Source organism: Rhamphochromis sp. 'chilingali', assembly GCF_963969265.1.
Source record: "Rhamphochromis sp. 'chilingali' genome assembly, chromosome: 5".
NCBI classification, from domain to species: Eukaryota; Metazoa; Chordata; class Actinopteri; order Cichliformes; family Cichlidae; genus Rhamphochromis; species Rhamphochromis sp. 'chilingali'.
In genome coordinates this window covers 16,940,081-16,960,612 of record NC_137932.1, presented here as the reverse complement: position 1 = coordinate 16,960,612, position 20,532 = coordinate 16,940,081, and the positions used below count along the sequence as shown (strand labels likewise).

Genomic DNA, 20,532 nt, shown 5'->3' with positions numbered 1-20,532 from the left:
TCGAGGGTCGTTGTCCTGCTTGTTTTCCAACTAACCTGCCCTTGTAGCTTCTTATTTGCAAACCACACCTGATCCAGGTAATCAGCAGCAGGTAGGGCAGGGATGATCTCTCCACCTATTCCAGGGGGAGAGATCATCCAAAGCCAGCCAAGAGATGGACACACCTAACCTAGGAGGCATCCTGGTCAGATGTCTGAACTACCTGGCTCCTTTCAATCTGGAGGAGTTGGAGCTCTAGTCTGAGTCGCTCCCAAAAACAGAGAGCTCCTCACACTACCTTTGAAGCTGAGTACAGGCATCCTTCAGTGGAAGCTCATGTCAGCCACTTGTATCTGCAATCTTGTTCTTTTCATCACTAGTTTATGACTATAGAGTGAGGGTAGGGACATAGATTGATGGTAAATTGACAGCTTTGCTTTCATGCTCGGCTCGATCTTCACCATAACACATCACCAATTTGCCTGTCAGTCTCCTCGTCCTCTTTCCCCTCACTGGTGACCAAGACCTGGAGATAGTTGAATGCATCCACTTGGGACAGCATCTTGTTCGCGCTCCAGAGTGGGCACTGCATAAATATTTGTGTGTTTTAACTACTTTAGAAGTCTTTGGATTTGAACACTTCTCCTGACTTTACATTAGCATCTCAATGAACCCCACCTTTTACTGTTCCAGCTATTACTAATGATATGTAGTGAGTGTATGTTAATGATGAAAGCAACTACTGTGATGTCACGCATTGTTTTTGGATTCTACATTTTGAAGCTTCAATGTTAGCTACTTAGTCGCCACTGCCATGTTAGCTTTTTCAAGCAAGTAGTTAACATATTTGTACAAGAAGATGATGCACTAACTATTGCAAGCTAATGCTAGCTAGCTTGGTTAGGAAGCTCCATTCATAAACTGTTGAGAGACAACACACAGACATACATATTTGCTTATTAGTGCATAGTAACTAATAAAATGATCGAATTTCACTTATCAAAACTGAACACCAGACTTCTTGAATAGTCTGTATAATGCAGCATGTTGAAGTATTGGTCAGCTAATTAAATTAAAGGTTCCAACAGCACAAAAAAGTAGAGGCATCCAGTAAAGGGACTTAATGTAGCTCAGGTGAGGCCTCGCAGACGCCACTGGGTAAGCTGACTGGGCCATGACACTTGTCAATCAAAGTGGCCCTGCTCTGAACACCAGTAGCAGTAGAAACAAGTATAAGAAAACAGGGATCGATTTTGATTCTTTATCCACTCTGAGTCTAACAATGTTACATGAGCTTCAATGCTACATCAGTGAAGCACTCTTTTAAATGATCTGCTAGTTTTTCCTTTACTTTTACTATTGTGTTGCAATGGGGTTGGGATAGATGAAAGTGTTAGAATTAGGTTTACCGCAAACACCTTCACCATTACAGTAAGTGACTCCCATTTAAATACTTGGCACTAAAACACAAACATAAATATATAGTACCTCGTCTGTGTCATATGGGTGTGGTTTAATAGGAAACACACCAGGTTTAGAGGCTTAAGAGCAAATTCCTCCAAACAGTGGATCACCAGTCCTACTGAACTGTTATGATCATTGTCAGTTTCTAGTTACTCACACTGTTGTGAGTTAACTTCCTGAATGACAGAGCACAGATCTCAAATAATTTTCTCACGTACACTGGAACTCCAAAATTCACCAGACATTACCCAACAGAGATGAAAGTGAAAAAAATAGCACAAAGTCTATGTGACATCCAGTTGTGCCACTGTGAGAAGAGTGCAGGGAACAGTCAGGTGATCGATAGTTTGCTGCTAGATGGCCATCTTGTGTCCTGTGTCCTGCAATTATTTATTGAGTGCGTCTAAAATGTACCCTCACCTCTTGTGTGTGACAAAAGACATGTACCAAGTGCTTTCCCCAACAGAGTTCAGAGGTGAAAATGTGAAAACAACACCAGTTGCATCCAATATTAAGGTTATTTGTTAGTTTTTGTGTCGTTGTTGTGTGTTTTTTTTCTGAATACTTTCAATCAGTTCTAGCTAATTACCTAGTTAGCACTCATAACTAGGTAATTAGTTACCTAGTTATGAGTGCTAACTCATAACTAGGTAACTAGTTATGAAGTGTGTATACTTCCATGTTAATAATGGAAGTATACACACCAGGCTTGATGCATCTGGGTATTGTCCTGACTCGTGAAGCTGTCTTAGAGTGTCCTAGGGGCTGTACTGTCATTTATAAAATGAATAACAATTTCAGGATCTTGTAACTGAACAATGTGGAGACTCAACCTGGTCATCTTCCCTATCCATAACCACTGCTTTTGATGGTCTAACCCTAACCAGAGACTTTCTCAACTTATCCTAACCTTAACCTCAGGATCTCAATACCTGAGGCTGAACATGGAATTTGACCTATGTCCAACCACGTTTACTTAGTCTGAGTTGTACATTAAATATAGTTTTAGGTTTTTACCATCATTATGAATGACACACATTTGTGGGGGGCCGTGGATGACATGTGCATGCCAGTTGAGATTTTGAAGACACTAACTGTGACCACTAACTGTGATCACTAACCATGTGACGTTAACTTCTCTGGCATTTTAGATGTGTGGCAATCATGGTGACAATGTAGGATTAACGAACAAGGCCCCATTCACACTAGCCTGGAGACCAATCAGCAATCATCTGGCAACCGCCAATGAAAGAAAAACATGTATTCTATAGTCAGTTTTGAGTGGTTGCTGGGGTTGGCAGTTGCAAAGGAAAAGATTGTGAAAGCCCCAGTTACACAGGCCTACAGACCAGTCACTGACCCTCTAGTAACCACCTGTCACTAAGGAAAAACACATATTCACAAATAGAGTCCAGATACTCTCTGAGCTAGAGTGAACAGCAAACCAGAAATAGAGATGGTTCACCTTCAAAGTTAAAGAAAATGCTCTTTGTAGGCAGGTTTTACGAACTAGTAGTCAGTGATTATTTCCTGGAAAACACAAAAAAATCGATCATTAGGTTTTTGGGGCAGCAACTTATTTTACCTAGTGAGAACCAGCGGACTCTGGGAAATGTGTACTCATACAGATTTTTCCATTGGAACTAGTGGTTGCATCATGTCTTAAGTGTATGACTGACAACTCTTGAGCAATGTGTGATGAACTTAATATTAGTCAATGGGTAGACTGGGTAGGTTTGTCCCATCTTCCTGACCCAGTCCACACAAAAACATATTATTGACTAACTGTAATCTCAGATGTTTTCTTGGCTTAAGTTTTGACAGTTTACTTTCCCTGTGACGCCATTTGTTATACCTAAAATAGCTACCAGACTATTATTTGATCCAACTCAACTTCACTAACCATCCAAATGTTGCTGATATTTAGTTTTCTTTCCTTTTATTAAGTCCAAAGTCATAGCCATATTTTTTTAATTCTTAAGAGAGACCACCATGTTTAGATGTCTACTAGCTAGTTAACATACTACTAACTTTTAAAGCAACTACACCTTGTGCATATTTCTTTATTTTATATTATTTATCGTAACACCTGGAAAACCAGCTACACTGATAATTTTAATACTCTAATGTGTCTCAGTCTTTGTTTTCTTTGTGTAAGTTAAGAGCCATTGGACCCAGAAATGGCTAATGACATCAAATGTAGTGGGTAGGTTTTATCTGTGACCCACGTTGTGGTTCATATCTGAGAACTAGCAAAATATAGATACATTTAAATATTTTAATGCCTCTCTTCATCCTTTTCGATGCTTGTATTCTTTTATACAAATAGTGCCAAAATTACCCCTCGGTACTGTTATCTAAGTAATGAAGAGCACCTTCATTATACTTCATTATATCCCAATGTAGCAGCTGAAAACCAAATGGCAGTTCTTATACAGGGTAAACACATTCCAGCAGGTAGCTTCCTGTTATTCTGTCCCCGATGCAAGCATTAGATCGATTAGGTAGTGTTTATCAACACGCAAACCTGCCACAACATCACTGGCTTGAATTTAAAAAAAAAAGGGGGGGGGGGGGCATCGCTGAAAGCCCAGCCACTGTGTTGCCAGAGCAACGCATTCCCTCTCTCCTGTCCTTTTTCAACAGCACTGGGTCGGCCTCTCTTTAATTCAATTCGCCGTGTCACCGCGAGGCTACGCAGTCTGATAAGCAGTGGCTGTCCGTATCGCGAGAGTACAGCTCAGAGGATTACAGGGAGGCGGTGACCTAATCGCCGTCGCGAGGCGGGGCGAACCGCTGCAACTTTGGATGAACTTCTGATTTGAACAAACCGAGAGGCGGTCGGCGGAGTCCTCGGACAGCAAGAGATACAAAGGTGAAAGGCAGCGGAGGTTTTCTGCTACGAAGCTTTGACAGCCGGTTCCCTTTACAGCAGTTACGGTCTGTGTGTGCGCCGCCGAATGACCAGCGAGAGCGTTATTTTTCCTGTCGAAAAGGTGGAAATTGATAAAGGTGAGTGCGTTCTCTTCTCCGTTGGTGTGCGTATAGAAACTGGGGGATATTAGATCCATTAGTGTTCGGTTAGCCGGATTGTAGCTGCTATTAGTGTGCTAAAAACCAGTGTGGATTAAGTATTTGGATAAATGCAGTATATTTTAGGTAGAGAAAACAAGGCTGAAAAGTTTAATTGGCGCTCAGGTAACGTTTACGTGGTACTGGCGTGGATTTTATTTCCCCTCCCAGCATGTATCTGATTTTATTACCTGTATCATAACGAGCAGGCTTTCAGCCCCCATTCAGTTAACGGCGTCTTCTTTGACACATGCACGCAGACACCACAGTTAAAAATTCAGACAGCGATTCACCGTTGCTCTTAAAGACACAGGAAATCTTGCGAAAATGACGATCAGATAAAGGTAATGGTTGTTTGGTTAAGTCTCTCCGTGACTGCTGCATAATTGGGGATGGCTAGCCGCAGCCGCTCTAGTGGGTTTCCTGTGTATCCCAACCTATGCTGTCTGTCTTATCATCTTACATGTGGACGCTGCAGCTGGCGTAAAGACTCGTGGGGCCACTTTCATCAGAGAAATGTCTTCTATCTGGGGAAGCAGCTCTTGGTGCAAATGCATGATTTGCAGTGCATTTCTGTTAGCAGGCATTGCTGCTGCCGATTTGAATGGTTTCCTGGACATCTGCAGCATTTCACAGCTCTGTAATGTGTTGATTGGCATAGAGATCAGTCAGGGATGTGATGAGAGATGCAAAGTTTATTACTTATCCCCGGACTCACGTGTTCTTTCATGGTATTACTTGCATGTGATGTGTTATTTTCAGAGCGCAGTGCAAGCTTAGGAACTTGCTGGAAATCAAAAATGAAGTTATTTCCACCTAAGGCTCTGTCAACACCAGTCTCATTAATCAAAATGGCCGTCAGTGTAGTTTAGTCACATTTGAATAGTGATGTAGGAGTGCTACATTTAAGATGCCTCTGAAGCTTGGCTCATCAAACGATTTAACCATGAAGTAAGCATTTCTTAAGTTTATTAAAGTTTGCTTGTCTTAAAGAGGTTAGTACTTGCTTGTGTCTGAGATCTCTCTCTGTCACCATGGGGGGGGGGGGGTATTGTTAATGGACCTCCTGTAGATGCTCTGTCTTCTTTTTTTTTTTTTTTTTTTACTGCCATCTCCACCTGTGGAGTCTGCCCCCAGGCTACCAGCGTTACCCCTCCGGGAGGAGGGGGTTAACACACACACACACACACACACACACACACACACACACACACACACAGCTTCCTTCACTGACAAATCCTTAATGGACACATCAAAGAAATTACATGTCTGTTCGGTGGTTGACTGGGATGGGTCTAATTTTCAACTCGAACAACACAGCAGCACCGCTGGAGATGCTTTCCTTCCACGGCATCATTTGAGCTGCTTTGTCCTTTTTGCTTTGGCTGCTGCAGCAGCTGCGTTTAAAAAACAAACAAACAAAAAAAACCCCAACAAAAAAACCCAAACTCTGATATAGCGGTTGAACATCTCATGCTATCAGCCCTCCCTCGTCAGTGCCTGTGAATGCCAAGGCTGAGCTGATCTGGAAGCTGTGTCGCATTTATAATATTAAGTAGACTATTGAAATTGAGTGTGTAGGTGGAGGCGCACATGTTCTGTCACACGTGTAGTTGCTGAATTTAAAAAAAGATATGAGGGGCGGAAAAGAAATTCAAGCACTGATGGTGGGCAGCTGAAAGATTATTTTAAGTTCTTTGGGATGTTGAAACATCTGCATGTTTTTAGATTAAGCAGCACGAGTTGAATGAATGAGACTGTTGTCATCATGCAGTCAAGATTGTGAGATGCATAAATTATTTTCAACTACTGTGGTTGACAGAGAAAGGCATCCCCGAAGACTTTAGTGCAGGCTTTGCTAGAAAGCCTAGGTCAGTGTGCATGAACCCTCTCCTTCGCAAGCACACAGCAGGGGGTTTCTTTACTGCTTTCAAATAAAGAATTTCCCAGGACCTTGGTGTCTTCTTGTGAGCAAAATCCTGCATTTTAAATAAACACTTCAATTAGGATGTGGTGAAAAGGTCTCAAATGTGTAGTTTAGCCCCGCTTGGGACAGGAAAAGATTTGGAGGTGCTCAAGGAGAGAATCTGAAAATGCAAAGTGAGGAATAGGAGGACATTTTAATCCCATAACTGGGATACTAGCGCTTTCCCTTTTGACGTGTAATGCATCACTGACAGTATCTGATAATGGGGTCTTACCTGTTTACGACATACCTCACTATGCTCCCCTCCCTTCCACTGTTACTGCCTCATCCTCGCCTTCTGTCTCAGTTCTGTTGCTGCTCCTTTACTCCCCACCTCCCACGATTCCTTCCTCCTTTTGCCCATCACAGTGCCTTTTCCTCTCGGCTTGCTTTCTTTCTGTTGTGGATGGCATGCCGGGGACTATGACACACTCTTCATTTCTGTCCACATCCCTCATATTTATCTCTGTCTATTACCACGTCACTCTTTCAGAGTGCCCATGTCGATCCTTTCTGCATTAATTTTGATTCATGATTAGGGCTGAACGATATATCGCATTTGCGATAATATCGCGACATGATCAAGTGCAATTTTCTAACCGCAAAGGCTGCGATTATACTCTGGACATGTCCAAATTCATGGGCTGCATCCTCCTGAGGCCGCATTTGTAGACCGATTACGTCACAGCGACGTGCCGAAGGCTGTCCAAATTACTACCATATCCCAGAATTCATAGCGCGGCCCAGCCAAACTCCAGTTTCCAGCAATGGCGGCCGCTACTAAGTTTTAAAATTACTCATACTAATCTTTCAGGGTCACAAAATAAACTTTTAACATATTTTCAGGCGAGAAAGTAGTTGTGTAAACATCAAATATCTGCTCGGTTTATCAAGATATCCCATATTTGCAAAAGTGCTTCGACGTTTTCAGAGGCGTCTGCTACCCACCAGCTCGACAGCTAGCCGGGAGCTCGAGGGTTACTGATGCGGCCGAGAACGGCACAACTCCCGGCACATCATTTTCAGATCACCGCGGAGTTTCGCTGCTCGCGTTAAACGTAATATATAAGTCACTTAGACAACCTAAAAATGTTATTGTTGGGCTTTTTTCAGTGTTTTGTTTGTTCGTGAGTAAATCGGTTTGGCTGAGATTAAAGTTATTAGATTAGATAAAATAAAACTTTATTAATCCCCCGGGTGGGTTCCTCCTTGGTTTTCACACAGCTGACTAAACGTCAAACAGAAAACTTATTAAACAGAAGTATGAGACAGTCGAGAATTTACACCAGTGTCTGGTTATATTTTAGATAGCAAGAAGCAGACGGCCGAGTTTATTAAACTCCACCGAGACAGCGGTGACGCTAATCAGAACTAGCCTTCTGATTCAGAAGGCTAGACCGTCCAATTTCACGCCTTTAAATTTTAAAGGCGTGTTTGTGTGTGTGTTTATACAATTGCTATTATGTTTGCACTTTATGTGTAATGTTACTGACTGCAAAGATCAGTAAGATGTGTGTATTTTTTATTTATTAGTTTTATTTATTTAATATTATTTTTTAATTGAATGACTGTCTAGTAGTTCACAGATGTCGAAAAACTGAGTGTGGTAAAGCCACTGATTTTTTTTAATGTATATTTCTGCAATCTGCACATTGTACTGACTTTCATTTTAATGTTTACACCAGGGTTCCTTGTCAGCACTTTATGCTCAGATGTTTGTAAGCTAAAAATAAACTATTGTGTATGTTCAAATATACTGTTGTGATTGAAGAAGTTAAATAAAAATGTCAGTCATCAATTCATGCATCACCTCATGTCATCATAACAGAGGTCTGTCTTCCAGGAAAGAACAGTTTAAAATTAATGTAATATAGTATTGGCCATACTATATGATGTATTGCTTGTCTTTGTTTAATAATACAGAAGACAAAGACCTTAAAAAATAATCGCATATCGCATCGCAATCGCAATATTGGGGCAAAAAAATCGCAATTAGATTATTTTCCATAATCGTTCAGCCCTATTCATGATTTATGTTGCTTCTTTTCTTGAGCTTACCTTTTGATTTTTTTGTGCTTTTGTCTGTCTGTTTTGGTGACTCTTTACATGCTGGAGATTGGAATGTGAGTTCACTCTGTTTAAGGTATTGGGGTAGGCTGTCTCTTGAGAAATAACAGAGCAAGAAATACTCTGTAACAGTAAGTAGCTCATACTGTAGGGCAGACTGATTGAATAAAACTACTTGGCCTGGCAAAATGGTGTAATACAAAATACTGGGATTCTTACTGAGATGCTGTGCAGACTTTAATCACATTTTGAATTTAAGTCAGTAATACCAGGAATCTTAATTAGCATTGAAAAAAGGATTGATTACCGTATTGATTATCTTGTTGATGGCCCGGACAATAAAGGAACTAGTTAAACAGTGAGACGCAAATGTTTTCAGGTGGTGACTTTTTGCTAACAATTTGGCGGTTGCTTTTCTTTTCTTTCTTTCTTTTTAAAAATTTCCTCAGATGCTGCTCTGTGGTTGACAGAAATGTCTCACATTCTAGTCTTATTGATAATCTTATTGATTACATATCTTGAGTAACAGCCTATCAGTGCTCAGCACATATTAGTGTGTGCAACCTAGCTCTTGTGAGCTAGCTGAGCTATTTGAAGGTAAGGTTGCAGTTGGACTAAACATCATAATACTCTCTGCTGTAGTTGTATGACCATGATTGTGGTCTGTCTCATTGGTGACCAACATGCTCACTTCCCCTTTTATACAGAAATGACCAAATAATGAACTCTAATTGGGAACAGAAGTAACATGTAAAGTGACACTAAGAATACACTCTATCAATGACCACATTTTTCTAGCAGATGCTGATCTTGTGAAAAAATGAGCAAGAAGTCAAAGCCACTGGTAGAAATAGAGGAAATGGAGGAGTAGCTAAGACATCGCTAATGGCAAAAAGCAGGCAGCAACAGATGAACATCAAACTATTTTCTGACTGATTCACATCAGATGTACATGTGTTTTGTACAGGCACCTGTTTTGGTAAATAATTTTTAAGTAGTCAACAGAAAGACAGTATCTCCAAATACTTAAGTGCAGGGTATGTTAGAAAGCCTGGGTCTGTAAGCTCTTGACACATTGAAGTGCAAGCCAGCATTTTGTTTTCACCCAACAAACAGCCCTTGCGGTGTTTTCTCTGATATGTGAAATTGCCTATCTCTTTTGATCCATGGTCCTTTGCAGAGGATAAATATGAAACCCCATGAAGGCTTTGTCAGGCCTTTTCAAAGCACCCAGAAAAGAAAAAAGGGGGTCACAAGAGGAAGCAGTTACTTTTAGCCATTCCACCTGAGGTGAGGGGACTTGGATCCCTGTCCAGTTCTCCACTTTCCCGTCTGTCTGGTGAAACAACTTTTTAATTAGGGCTGTAAGTGGATTGTAGCAGATGAAAGCACTGTGGATTATAAAGGCTTCAGATTTTAGTTGTGACAAATGAGAGAGGAAAAAAAATCTATAAGCATCAGGGAACAATGACTAGTCAGATTAATCAACATGGAAGTAAACACAATGTACTGTACAAAAGCCTTGAAAGCAAGAACAGCCTAGATATTATAGAATAAACGTATAATCCTTACAAACGATATAAGCCAGGATGGAGATTGAACGTGGAGTATCTTCATATGGATATTGTAATGCTAGAATATTAGGCAGGGATCATTTGTGCCTTTGCTCTCCTTATTATTTCATTGCAATTTGCAGAAATTAGCTTGGAATAAAAACCTAAGATACTACTACATTGGCATCCCCCGGCCTACACACAGCAGGTTGGCTGAACATTTTAAGTTTACTTCTTGAATTATCCAAAAAAGCCAGGTTAAATTCCCTTACAATCTAGTTTTGCAGTGTTAACCATTGAATTGATTGCAGTTCTGCTGCAGACTGAATAACTAGCCACCAATTTCACCCATATTCTGTTTTTTTTTTTTTTTTTTTTTTTTTTTTTTTCTGGCTGTCAGTGCTCTCTTCAGACTGATGCCATAATCTGTAATTATACAGTGTTTTGAGATTGGTGTGAATGGTTAAACAGATACTCCATCTGGCTTTGGGCCTCTGCTCCTGGCCAGGCTTTTAATATTGGTCTGATGCTGCTCAGCTTTGAGTAAACACAAATATTGGTCAGTCTAAATCATGCTAGGAGAATCAATGTGTAAGTTGGTAGCTAACGAATGTACAGTTTCACTGTAATTATGGTCCGCTGTTGTCAAATCCTTCAAATGAGTATTTGACAAAGGTGAAAATGGAAAATCTTGATGCTTCAAAATTGGACTTAAGAAACCAATGGGTTATTTCACAGTAGCTGCATCAGTCTTTTATAATTTTTGTGATGTCCTCCTTCTTTCTCAACTGCTTGTCCGACTTAGGCTACGTTCACACTACAGGCGAAAGCGCATCAAATCTGATTTTTTTTTTTGACCCTATGCGACCCATATCCGATCATGGTATGACAGTGTGAACGGCACAAATCCCATATTTTCAAATCCGATCTGGGTCACTTTCGCATATGGTACTGAATCCGATACATATCCGATGTTTTAGAAAGCGACTGCTGTGTGAACGGTCAAGTCGCATTAAATGTCACTGACACAAGACAGACGCCAATTATCAGCTTTGGAGAAGTGCCCGAGAAGACATCGTAAACGCTTCCTGGCCATCCAGTGTAGATGTCAGTGAAGTTGTTGGGAAGACAACGTTGGAGAAACATGAACATTTTATTTGTACTGTATAATCTGCAGATTCTGACATAAATCTGCAACTATCCTTTGAAGCACCGCTCCTCTCTTAAACAGCAATAAGGATAATTATTAGGTTATTTACATTATTATGTAAATAACAAAATAACTTAAAGCAAAAATTGGGAAACGTAAAGTCTGAAGTCTTTATATTAAGGGCCATCAGTCAAACAATATTGTTTGCTCTGGGTCTAAACAGAGCGCGTTGTGTGTGACGTCTTCTTTTGCGCATGCAGGCCGCTTTGAGGGCTCACACTGGAGCGCGTTTGCTGTCGCATATTATTTGTAGTGTGAACAAGTAGACAAAAAAAATCGGATTTGATCAAGAAATCGGAATTGAGCATTAAGACCTGCAGTGTGAACGTAGCCTTAGATCAGCAGTCCCCAACCTTTTTTGCGCCACGGACCGGTTTATGCCCGACCTTTAAGGTATCGCGAATAAATATAACAAAATAAAACTAGTACCGGTACCGAAAAAAAGAAGATTTATTCATAACACACGTGAAAAGACCCAGGAAAACAGAGTTAACAATAAAAACGATAACAAAATAACGCTGAAAACCATACATTTCACACCTGAGCCTCAACTCTTGCGGCCCGGTACCAAACGACTCACCGACCGGTACCGGTCCGAGGCCCGGGGGTTGGGGACCGCTGCCTTAGATGATGATAACTTAAAAATTCTACTTTTTCACATTTATGATGCTCTATCAAACTACTCTATTCAATGTAATAACAGAATAATCATAAGAAGTCAAAGTAATCCCTTACAAAGAGGTATTACTTTTTAAAGTATTGTGGTCAGTATTGATATCATGTGCTTTTTACATGATTAGACACAGCCTTGAAAATATCTATTTTTTTAATGTTTAAAAAGAGCTGTTTGGCTCTTTGGACTTGTTGACTGACATTAGTAAATGAGGTGGCATTTACTGATTTATGTGTTTTGCACTAGATACAGACCTGAAAGGTGTGATAACACAATGATTTATCTTTCTATTTTTTTATTTTTTTATTTTTTTTTTTGACATAATCATTGACACAGAATTTCACTATTAGTTCATGTCCTTTGTGGCTGAATGACCTGGCTATTATCAGCATTATACTAGTTGCTGTTGCAGAAGTGAGAGAACAACAACAGCACGTCAGCTAACTGGTAGAAAGCATTGACTGCAGGGGTGCACGTGTTCATTATCCTGGATTACAATGAGTTTGTGTCAAATTAATAATTCTTTCAGACTGTCCTCAACCCTTCCTCATGTCAACTCTATAATGAAATTGCAAGAGTGCCACTGAGTACAAAAACTGTTAGGGGATAAGACTAACATGTACTGGAGTGTTTCTGAAATTCCTACCAACTGCCTTGCCATCTGTTTCCAAGCAGACAAAGCTCTCAAATTTCTGTATTTCTGGATGGCTAAATGGATGCTGCTGGTGTTGGCTGCCTGAGTTGGTATTAGTGAAAGAAGTCATTTTGTGACCCAGTTGGATTTGTTAATTGCTGCCGCCTCTCTTGTGCCATTTTTGGGGGAAATTGTTGTGTGTGTGTGTGTGTGTTTGTGTCTGGAGGTGCAACTTGAAATCCATGCAAGCCATTTTTCCTGAAATTACCTTGTAATGTCAGCACTCGTGATCATTTGAGTGTCAGCTTTGAACTGGATTGAATTTCTTACTCAAATTGGGGTTATTAGTACTGGGAGAGTTATTTGACAACTTAACCCATTCTGGTTGCTCAATCTTTTAAGGTTGCTGTTATCCCATATTTTTAATGTCATCGGCTAAATTTGACTTGCGTTTGTGGTTAGCATTTTCTGTATTGTTTTAGAGTTCTTAATATTTGCCAAGGGTGAATCATATAGTGTCCCTACAAAGATGATATTTAAACTGTTTAAATAACTTTTTGGGAGAAATATATGGCATACCTAATATTATTTAAAGATGGTCTTCCATTGGGTTTGCATTTTGCTCCTTCTCCCAGGAATCTCTTGTAATCTGCACAGCCCTGACATTATATTTGTCTACCCAGCCAGCCATCCATCTTCTTCTGCTTATCGAATTCAGGGTCGTGGGGGAGCTGAAGCCAAAATACACAAATTTGCAAGACCAGTACAGGTACTGATTTTTGGTGATTTTAAATATCCAACATCATTTCTATTTTTCAGGTTTTTTAAACTTTAAAATGCTGAAAACAACCAATTTTCAGGAAATCTGTTCATGTGTAGTTATTTATTTATTCGGCTGACTCTGTTTGGATAAGTTGGTGGTTGTTTTTTGGTGTTCCAAACACGTGTTTCCGACAGGGAAGTTACTCTGCCTTCAGCTGGACAGCCCATGCGGCAAGTTGCCCGATTGCCTGTGGAACAGTCTAAAATCCACACACTACATACAGATTAATCTTTAGTGGAATCTGGCAACCCACAACCTGAGCCAAGGAGTGTGTGAAGTTAATATTTCTGCATAATGACAGTAAATGGTTTTTGGTAATTGAAATGGCTCACTGTCTTTGCTGTTATTTGACCTTTTCAGCTTCACGTACTGCGAAAACTCGATAAACAGCGAGACTTTTAAAAACTCGAGAAAAAGTGATTCGAGCCATGTTTGCGAGTCTTTGAATTAGAGCTGGGCGATATGAGATTTTTTTCATATCACGATATGTTTTTTTCATTTCAGGCAATAACGATATCTATCACGATATAAGCCAAATAACTATATTTGTAAGATTTAAATGTGCCGTTGCTCACAAGTAAAATGTGAAATAATCAGCAGCTTGTTTTTATTTAAATATTTATTTCCCATAATAAGTTCAACAGGGTAGATGTACTTAAGGAACATGAGACTTTTTCAGATAAATAAAGGCAAATATTGCAAACTACACAAAAGGCAGCCGCTAAAGCGTTTAAGTTTCAAAATAGAACAAACGAAACAGACTAAATTGTCAATTCCACTTAGAAACAAAATATTAATTCTAAAAATAAATCTTAGTTTGTTTTACAGAAGAACAGACAAAACTGACTAACTTTTGTCAATATCAAATAAACTGAGAACTAAAAGGAAATTCTCAATCTCTCCTTGTTGTATAGCTTAGCTTTTCAAACAGTTTTAACAGTTACTTTAGTCTGACAAAAGCCGAATGACGAATTAGCGCTTCCAGTCAGAGACTGAGGCTACGTCCACACGTACACGGGCATTTTTGAAAACGGAGATTTTCCGTTTTCGTTTTAAAAAAATAATCCCGTCCACACATAAAGGCAGAAATGAAGGAAAACGCTGCTATGAACATGCCAAAGCAGCAGGTGGCGCTAGATTCCTAACCGTGCAGAAATGTTGGCCAATCAGAAGTCTAGAAGCCTCGGTGGGAAAAAGTAAACAAAGCTGGGGCATAGAAGCAGAACCGAGTCGTATGTGTGGAGGGACAGTAACTGTGTGTATATGTAAGCATTTAAACACTGCAGAGAGTAGAATTAACAGTATTGTAGAAATTCATTTCACCGAAACAATAACGTGGCGTGCAGTGTGACGCATGCACCAGTTTATTGTATTTCCAGACTTGCTTTCGGCACAATTTACAGTGCACGCTACTCTGTTTTTTGTCAGACTTGAAATAGCCGAAATACCTTCACACTACGGAACTTCTATGGCTCTTCCGTTCGACAATCTCTCCGGCATTGGAACCATCATCTGTTTTCTCTTCGGTCACGCTCTGTTGATTTTTCTAGTCGGCACACTCATTTCCTCCATTATGCGCTGGCTCCATTACCCGCTGGCTGCTTCCCAAACAAACACACGTGCGGCTTGGCACTTGTGCTGTACGTAACAAGTCACGCGACGTGACGCTGCGGCTGTGATTGGTTCGGCTCTGCGCTACTTAATTTGGATTGGCTGACCTTTTTTTTTTTTTTTTTTTTTATTTATTTATTTTTTAAGACGACAAGAGCGGCGAGGTCTATCGCGATAGCTTAATTTCTCTATCGAGTAAAAGTTATATCGCGATACATATCGTTATCGTTCTATCGCCCAGCTCTACTCTGAATTTGTGTAACAAGCCGTTTGGACTTAAGTATAGTTGTAAAGGTATTAAATTGGTTTGAGTTCTCAGAATCAATAACACATGAAATTCTGTAAAAACACAAATGACACATCTTTTCTTACTGAAGATAACAAGTTGTGACAGTTTTCATCAAAATAATCAGAGCTGCACATTATCATGAAAATGGTTGTAAGTCATGGTCTGTCGCTGGAAATGTAGAAATGTGTAAAATTACTCAAAATATCTGGTAGAACTTTTTCGAAATCTGTCCAGCAATATTCACTAATTAGCTCTAATGAGCTTAATCATTTGTTTCTCTGTTGGGAGCAGCTGTGCATGCATCTGCAATAGGGCTGCCACAAATGATTATTTTGATAGTCGACTCGTCACCGATTATTTTTGCGATTAGTCGACTAATCAGATCATGCATCCATTGGACGTACAACGTACAGCTTATTGCACCAGCAGCATCTGCTCTTATATAACTACCATTAGCTTACAGCTTTAAGTGTTTAAGGTATGTGCTAACTAAAAATAAAGACAAGATGATAGTTTATTAAAGTTTAATGAAATTTGCAGATTGTTTCGTTGGAGTTTAATAAACTCGGCCATCTGCTCCTTGCTATCTAAAATATAACAGGACACCGGAGTATATTCTCGAGTATCTCACACTTCTGATAATCAGTTGTCTGTTTGACGTTTATTCAGCTGTGTAAAAACTATAACTTTAATCTTAGCCAAACAGATTTACTCAGGAACAAATAAAATACTGAAAAAAAAAAACATTTTTAAGTTATCTAAGTGACTTGTATATCATGTTTAACCTGGGTAGCAAAAGACAGCGGTGGGTTTGAAAACAATTTGCCGGGAGTCCGGTGTTCTCACGGGCTCTAGTGAGCCTTGAACCCAGCCTAGCTATCGAGCTAGTGGGTAACAGACGTCTCCGAAAACGTTGGAGCACTTTTGAAAATATGTGGTGTCTTGATAAACTGAGCAGATATTTGAGGTTTACACAGCTACATTCTCGCCTGAAAATATGTTAAACGTTTATTTTGTGACCCAGAAAGTATAATAAGAGTAATATTAAAACTAACTAGCTGCCGCCATTGTTGGAAATTGAGCTATGAATTCTGGGACACACTTCCTTCTTCTTCTTCTTCGGGGTTTAACGGCAGCTGGCATCCTTGTACATGCAGTGCTGCCATCTTCTGTTTCAGTCCGTTATTACACTCTTAAATCCTACTACTTATTCCTGCGTCTTTTGGGACCTTACAAAACTTCAAACGATGCGTCGACTATTAAATTAGTTGTCGACAATTTTGATAGTCGACGTAATTGTGACGAGTCGACTAATCATGGCAGCCCTAGTCTGCACAGTTCTGCTGTTCAAATCTATGCCATACACTTTGCAATTCTGGCGGCCTGCCTAAGAGCTTTTCTGGCAGAAATCTTCTAAATTGTCTCTTTTTATGAAAGTTTCTTTAGTTCAAACTGTTCTAGAGAGATGTTGAAGTTCCTGTCAATAATCAGTTCCCCGTGTATTTTCAGTAGATGCAGAATATGTAGTGATTCATGCCGGTTTGTTTTAACTGTTTGCATCCTGACAGTGTAACTGGACAAATTTCCTTTCCTGTTTAGCAAAAAATAAATAAATACATCTTAAAGTGTATTATATTTGGAAGAGGAAGTTCAGAGGTTTTAAATAACCTTAGCCACTTTGAAGCTGGTAGCCTGAGTCAGAGGGACAGCTGTGGGGGAAAGGAGAGAAGACCCTGGAGAAATATGACTAAAACCAAAAAGATGAAAATAGAAATAAAGAGTTGTAGAGAAATCTCAGGTAAAAAAGAGACAGCAAGGACTGTGTCTGTGACAGAGTGCACCTTTTTGTTTTTTTGTATTTGCCTCTCAATAGCTTGATGATTGGGGATTCATTAATATGTTGGCTGAAATCCGCTTATATCTATCTTGTTTACTGCCATCACTCTGTCAGCAATTTAGAGGACATGAAGTGGCAGTAGTCAATGTTTATCTGCTCTTTGTCCTTAAATATTGGATTACTTTCATGTATTTGCTTGACTGGGTTGGTGCTCTTACAAAGATAAGGGGCTAAAGCTGTGATTTATTTATGTATTTCATTTGTTTTTCCTGGTACAAAGTTGGAAATAAATAATAACAAACAAAAAGGAAGCTTAAAGAGTGGGAAAAGCATTGGAATTTCAAATTAATAGCATCTCTGTTAATACTGTCTCTCCGTTTGACACATGGCTTTTAAATATTGGATAACGTGCTCTGTTTTTGAGATTGACAGTTATAATTTCTCATTTTAGATTTTTTATGTTAGATGTTGGTTAACAGTGGAAATGGGAGAACTTCTGAGGCTCAGGAGTGAGATGTTCTTTGAAAAAGGAAATTGGGGTTTTTTGTAGCAAATTACCCATTCATGTATTTTCAGGATGGCATTTCAAGCAAAAAGAGGTGTTTAAATTGAAAACTGTCTGACCCTCACTTTGACCCCAAAATGCTCTTAATGACCATCGTGGCAGTCACACTAGCCTTACACAGCTGAGTTTGTTCTGGACCTTATTTTCGTTTATTTGAAGGAGTTCTGCACAAGACTTCCTGGTGGCTTTAGTTACCTTTGGCTCAGCATGTTTCTGTTTCTGTGGTAGGATCCAAACTCACAGGGCCACACACATTTTACAACTCCAACAACTGGTATTGCTTTCTTTTGTTTTTGTTGTTCAGTGGTGGCTGACAGACAGCTTGCACTTTAATGGCACCTTTCAGTTGTAGTAGTGGATTATATCCTACGAGGTGCTGGTGAAAATAAGAATTGTTACAGGCTTCAGTTGCTAGGTAAAATGTGTTTTCCAGTCAGTTGGTGAGTGATTGGTAGAGGTTGTTGGAGTTTTCTGGCCATCACTGAGTGGAATTGGTTGCAAAGAGGGTGCTGCACTACAAAACCACCTTGTGATTGCTTTGACTGCTATCAAAATACCATGGTCATGCAAGACCCTTGGGCTGGCCAAACACTCGTCAACTACTGGTCAAGCGATAGTGGAACTTGTAGTGTAATGCAGACTAGAAATTGAGGCAGTTTGCCTTTAAAGTAAAACTTGTGCTATACTACCACAACCAACACATTACAAAAGGCACTTGGCAAATGGACTCCATCTACAGCTTGGGTCACACTCTTCAGTTTCATTGCTGCTTGGTAACAGTTTGCTGAGTGCAAATGTCTTCCATGAAAACTATGGGTGATGTGCTAAAGACCAAGCCTTTCACAAGAAAGTTTTCTGTGAATCTACATATACTGCTTTGTGACCAATTTCACCTAGCGACAGGCAGCAACCTCAGCAAACACTTGCCACGCAGAGAGACCGATGGTTGCCAGGTGGTTTTCGATCAGTCTTCTCACATCAAAACGATTCTGGGTTCCAATTAACTGACTGACTGGAGCTATGTGGAATTTTACATATTGTTCTTGTGGCTTTCTACATTCTCTTTGGATACTCTTGGTTCTTCTAATGGCGATTGTTAGGTTCATTGGTGATCAAGTTGGGGGATCAAGTTGGCCGTAGGTGTGAATGTAAGCATAAAGGATTGCTCTTCTGCAGTAGCTCTGTGATGGCTTGGCTCCAGCTCCCCTTTGACCCTGTCTTGGCTAAATGTTTGGGTGCAAAATGCTCAAAAAATGATTAGACTAATAGCACACTGCTGTTGGTGGGTTTCCAAAAATGATACATGATATTTAATATGACTGCAGCTAGGGCTGCTCAATTAATCGAATTTTAATCACGATTACGATCTGGGCTTTCAACGATCATTAAAAATGACTGAGCCGATTATTAGCCCCTCCCTAATTTATCCGCGACACCTTAAAGGCCGGTCCGTGAAAATATTGTCGGGCATAAACCGGTCCGTGGCGCAAAAAAGGTTGGAGACCGCTGATTAAGAGGACCCGAGGGAAGCTTGGAAAGCTAAGCAGAAGTTATTTGGAGAGTGACTGCCGTTGGTTGAAAAGAGAGTTTAAAAAAAAAAACTTCAGTGGTGTTGCACACTATTTTATATTATTTTTTTAAAGTCATTGTTAACCCTTTAAAGCCGGTCAGAGCTGCACGCTCCGTTTTGCGTAACTACTGTTAAATCCCTGTAGAACCTGAACCGTGTAAGCTAGCGCAATAATTTGTTTTGCATATGAAACCGGAGGAGTTGTACTTACATCTGATGACATCAGCTTGTCCTCGGTCACGGTTTCGTTCCACATATAGCTTTGCAAAAATTGCATAAAAAGCGCTTGCAGGAACAAAAACATAATATTCCAGAAACACGCTTTGCCGATCCATCAGCTGTTCGTAACACTTCCCACAGTGAAATGATGCACCTGCTGTTTTCTTTGCAAATTTGCATCATAGGATTGTTTTTTGTTTTTCCTGCAGTATATAAAAATTGGTGTATCTCCAAAATAAAACTATGAAGACACTCAAAATAAATTTCCTGTTGTTGTAAACTATTTTTTGCAACTTTATTGTATTTAAAGTTTTGAGGGATAAGCTTCTTAAATTTCTCCAAGTAGAAATATATGTAAACAAAACAAAAGCGATTTTCAATTTTTTTTGTAGTTTATTGCACTTTTTTGCAATTTATGTAATTACTATGGACTTAATGCATACATATTATTAAAATATGGGCTATAACCGTTGTATTGATGTATAGCAACTTGAAATGCTCCCACAAATGGCACTACAGCATGTTAAACAAAAAAAAAAAAAAAAAAAAAAAGCTCTGGTGGACTTGGTTCTATGGTAGGTCTTAAAGGGTTAAATAAATATCGTCAAATAATCGTGATCTCAATTTCAGTGAAAATAATCGTGATTATCATTTTTGCCATAATCGAGCAGCCCTAACTGCAGCAAGCTGTCCAGAATAATTCAAGAAGTGAGGCTAATGTGTTGTCACCCACATCCTCTGGGAACATTCGACCCATTCTCAAATGTTCCTGCATTTGTATCCAAGCATGAGACACGTGTACCCACTCGAGTTAATGTCTAAATTCCTGGGGCAAAACTTTGAAATGAGAGTGCGCTTAACTACATAGTGCACACAGTTAATTATTCCAAGTCCAAGCTGGCCAGAGAAGCTGCTCTAGTTCTTCCATATCATATAGAGGGTGCACAAGAAATTGAGTGTAGCATTCCTTCAGGCGGCTTGCAACCCCAAAACAAAAAAA

The 20,532-nt window shown here is 39.7% G+C and overlaps 1 protein-coding gene across 1 annotated transcript in view; it reads left to right on the top strand.

Annotated features, from left to right (window-relative positions):
- The first annotated feature begins 4,231 nt into the window (after positions 1-4,231).
- sipa1l1 (signal-induced proliferation-associated 1 like 1) overlaps positions 4,232-20,532 on the top strand; it is a 100,868-nt gene continuing 84,567 nt past the window's right edge. Inside the window, exon 1 of the mRNA XM_080883854.1 lies at positions 4,232-4,455. The gene's annotated coding sequence lies outside the window, so the exon portion shown is untranslated. The remainder of the gene's footprint in view (positions 4,456-20,532) is intronic.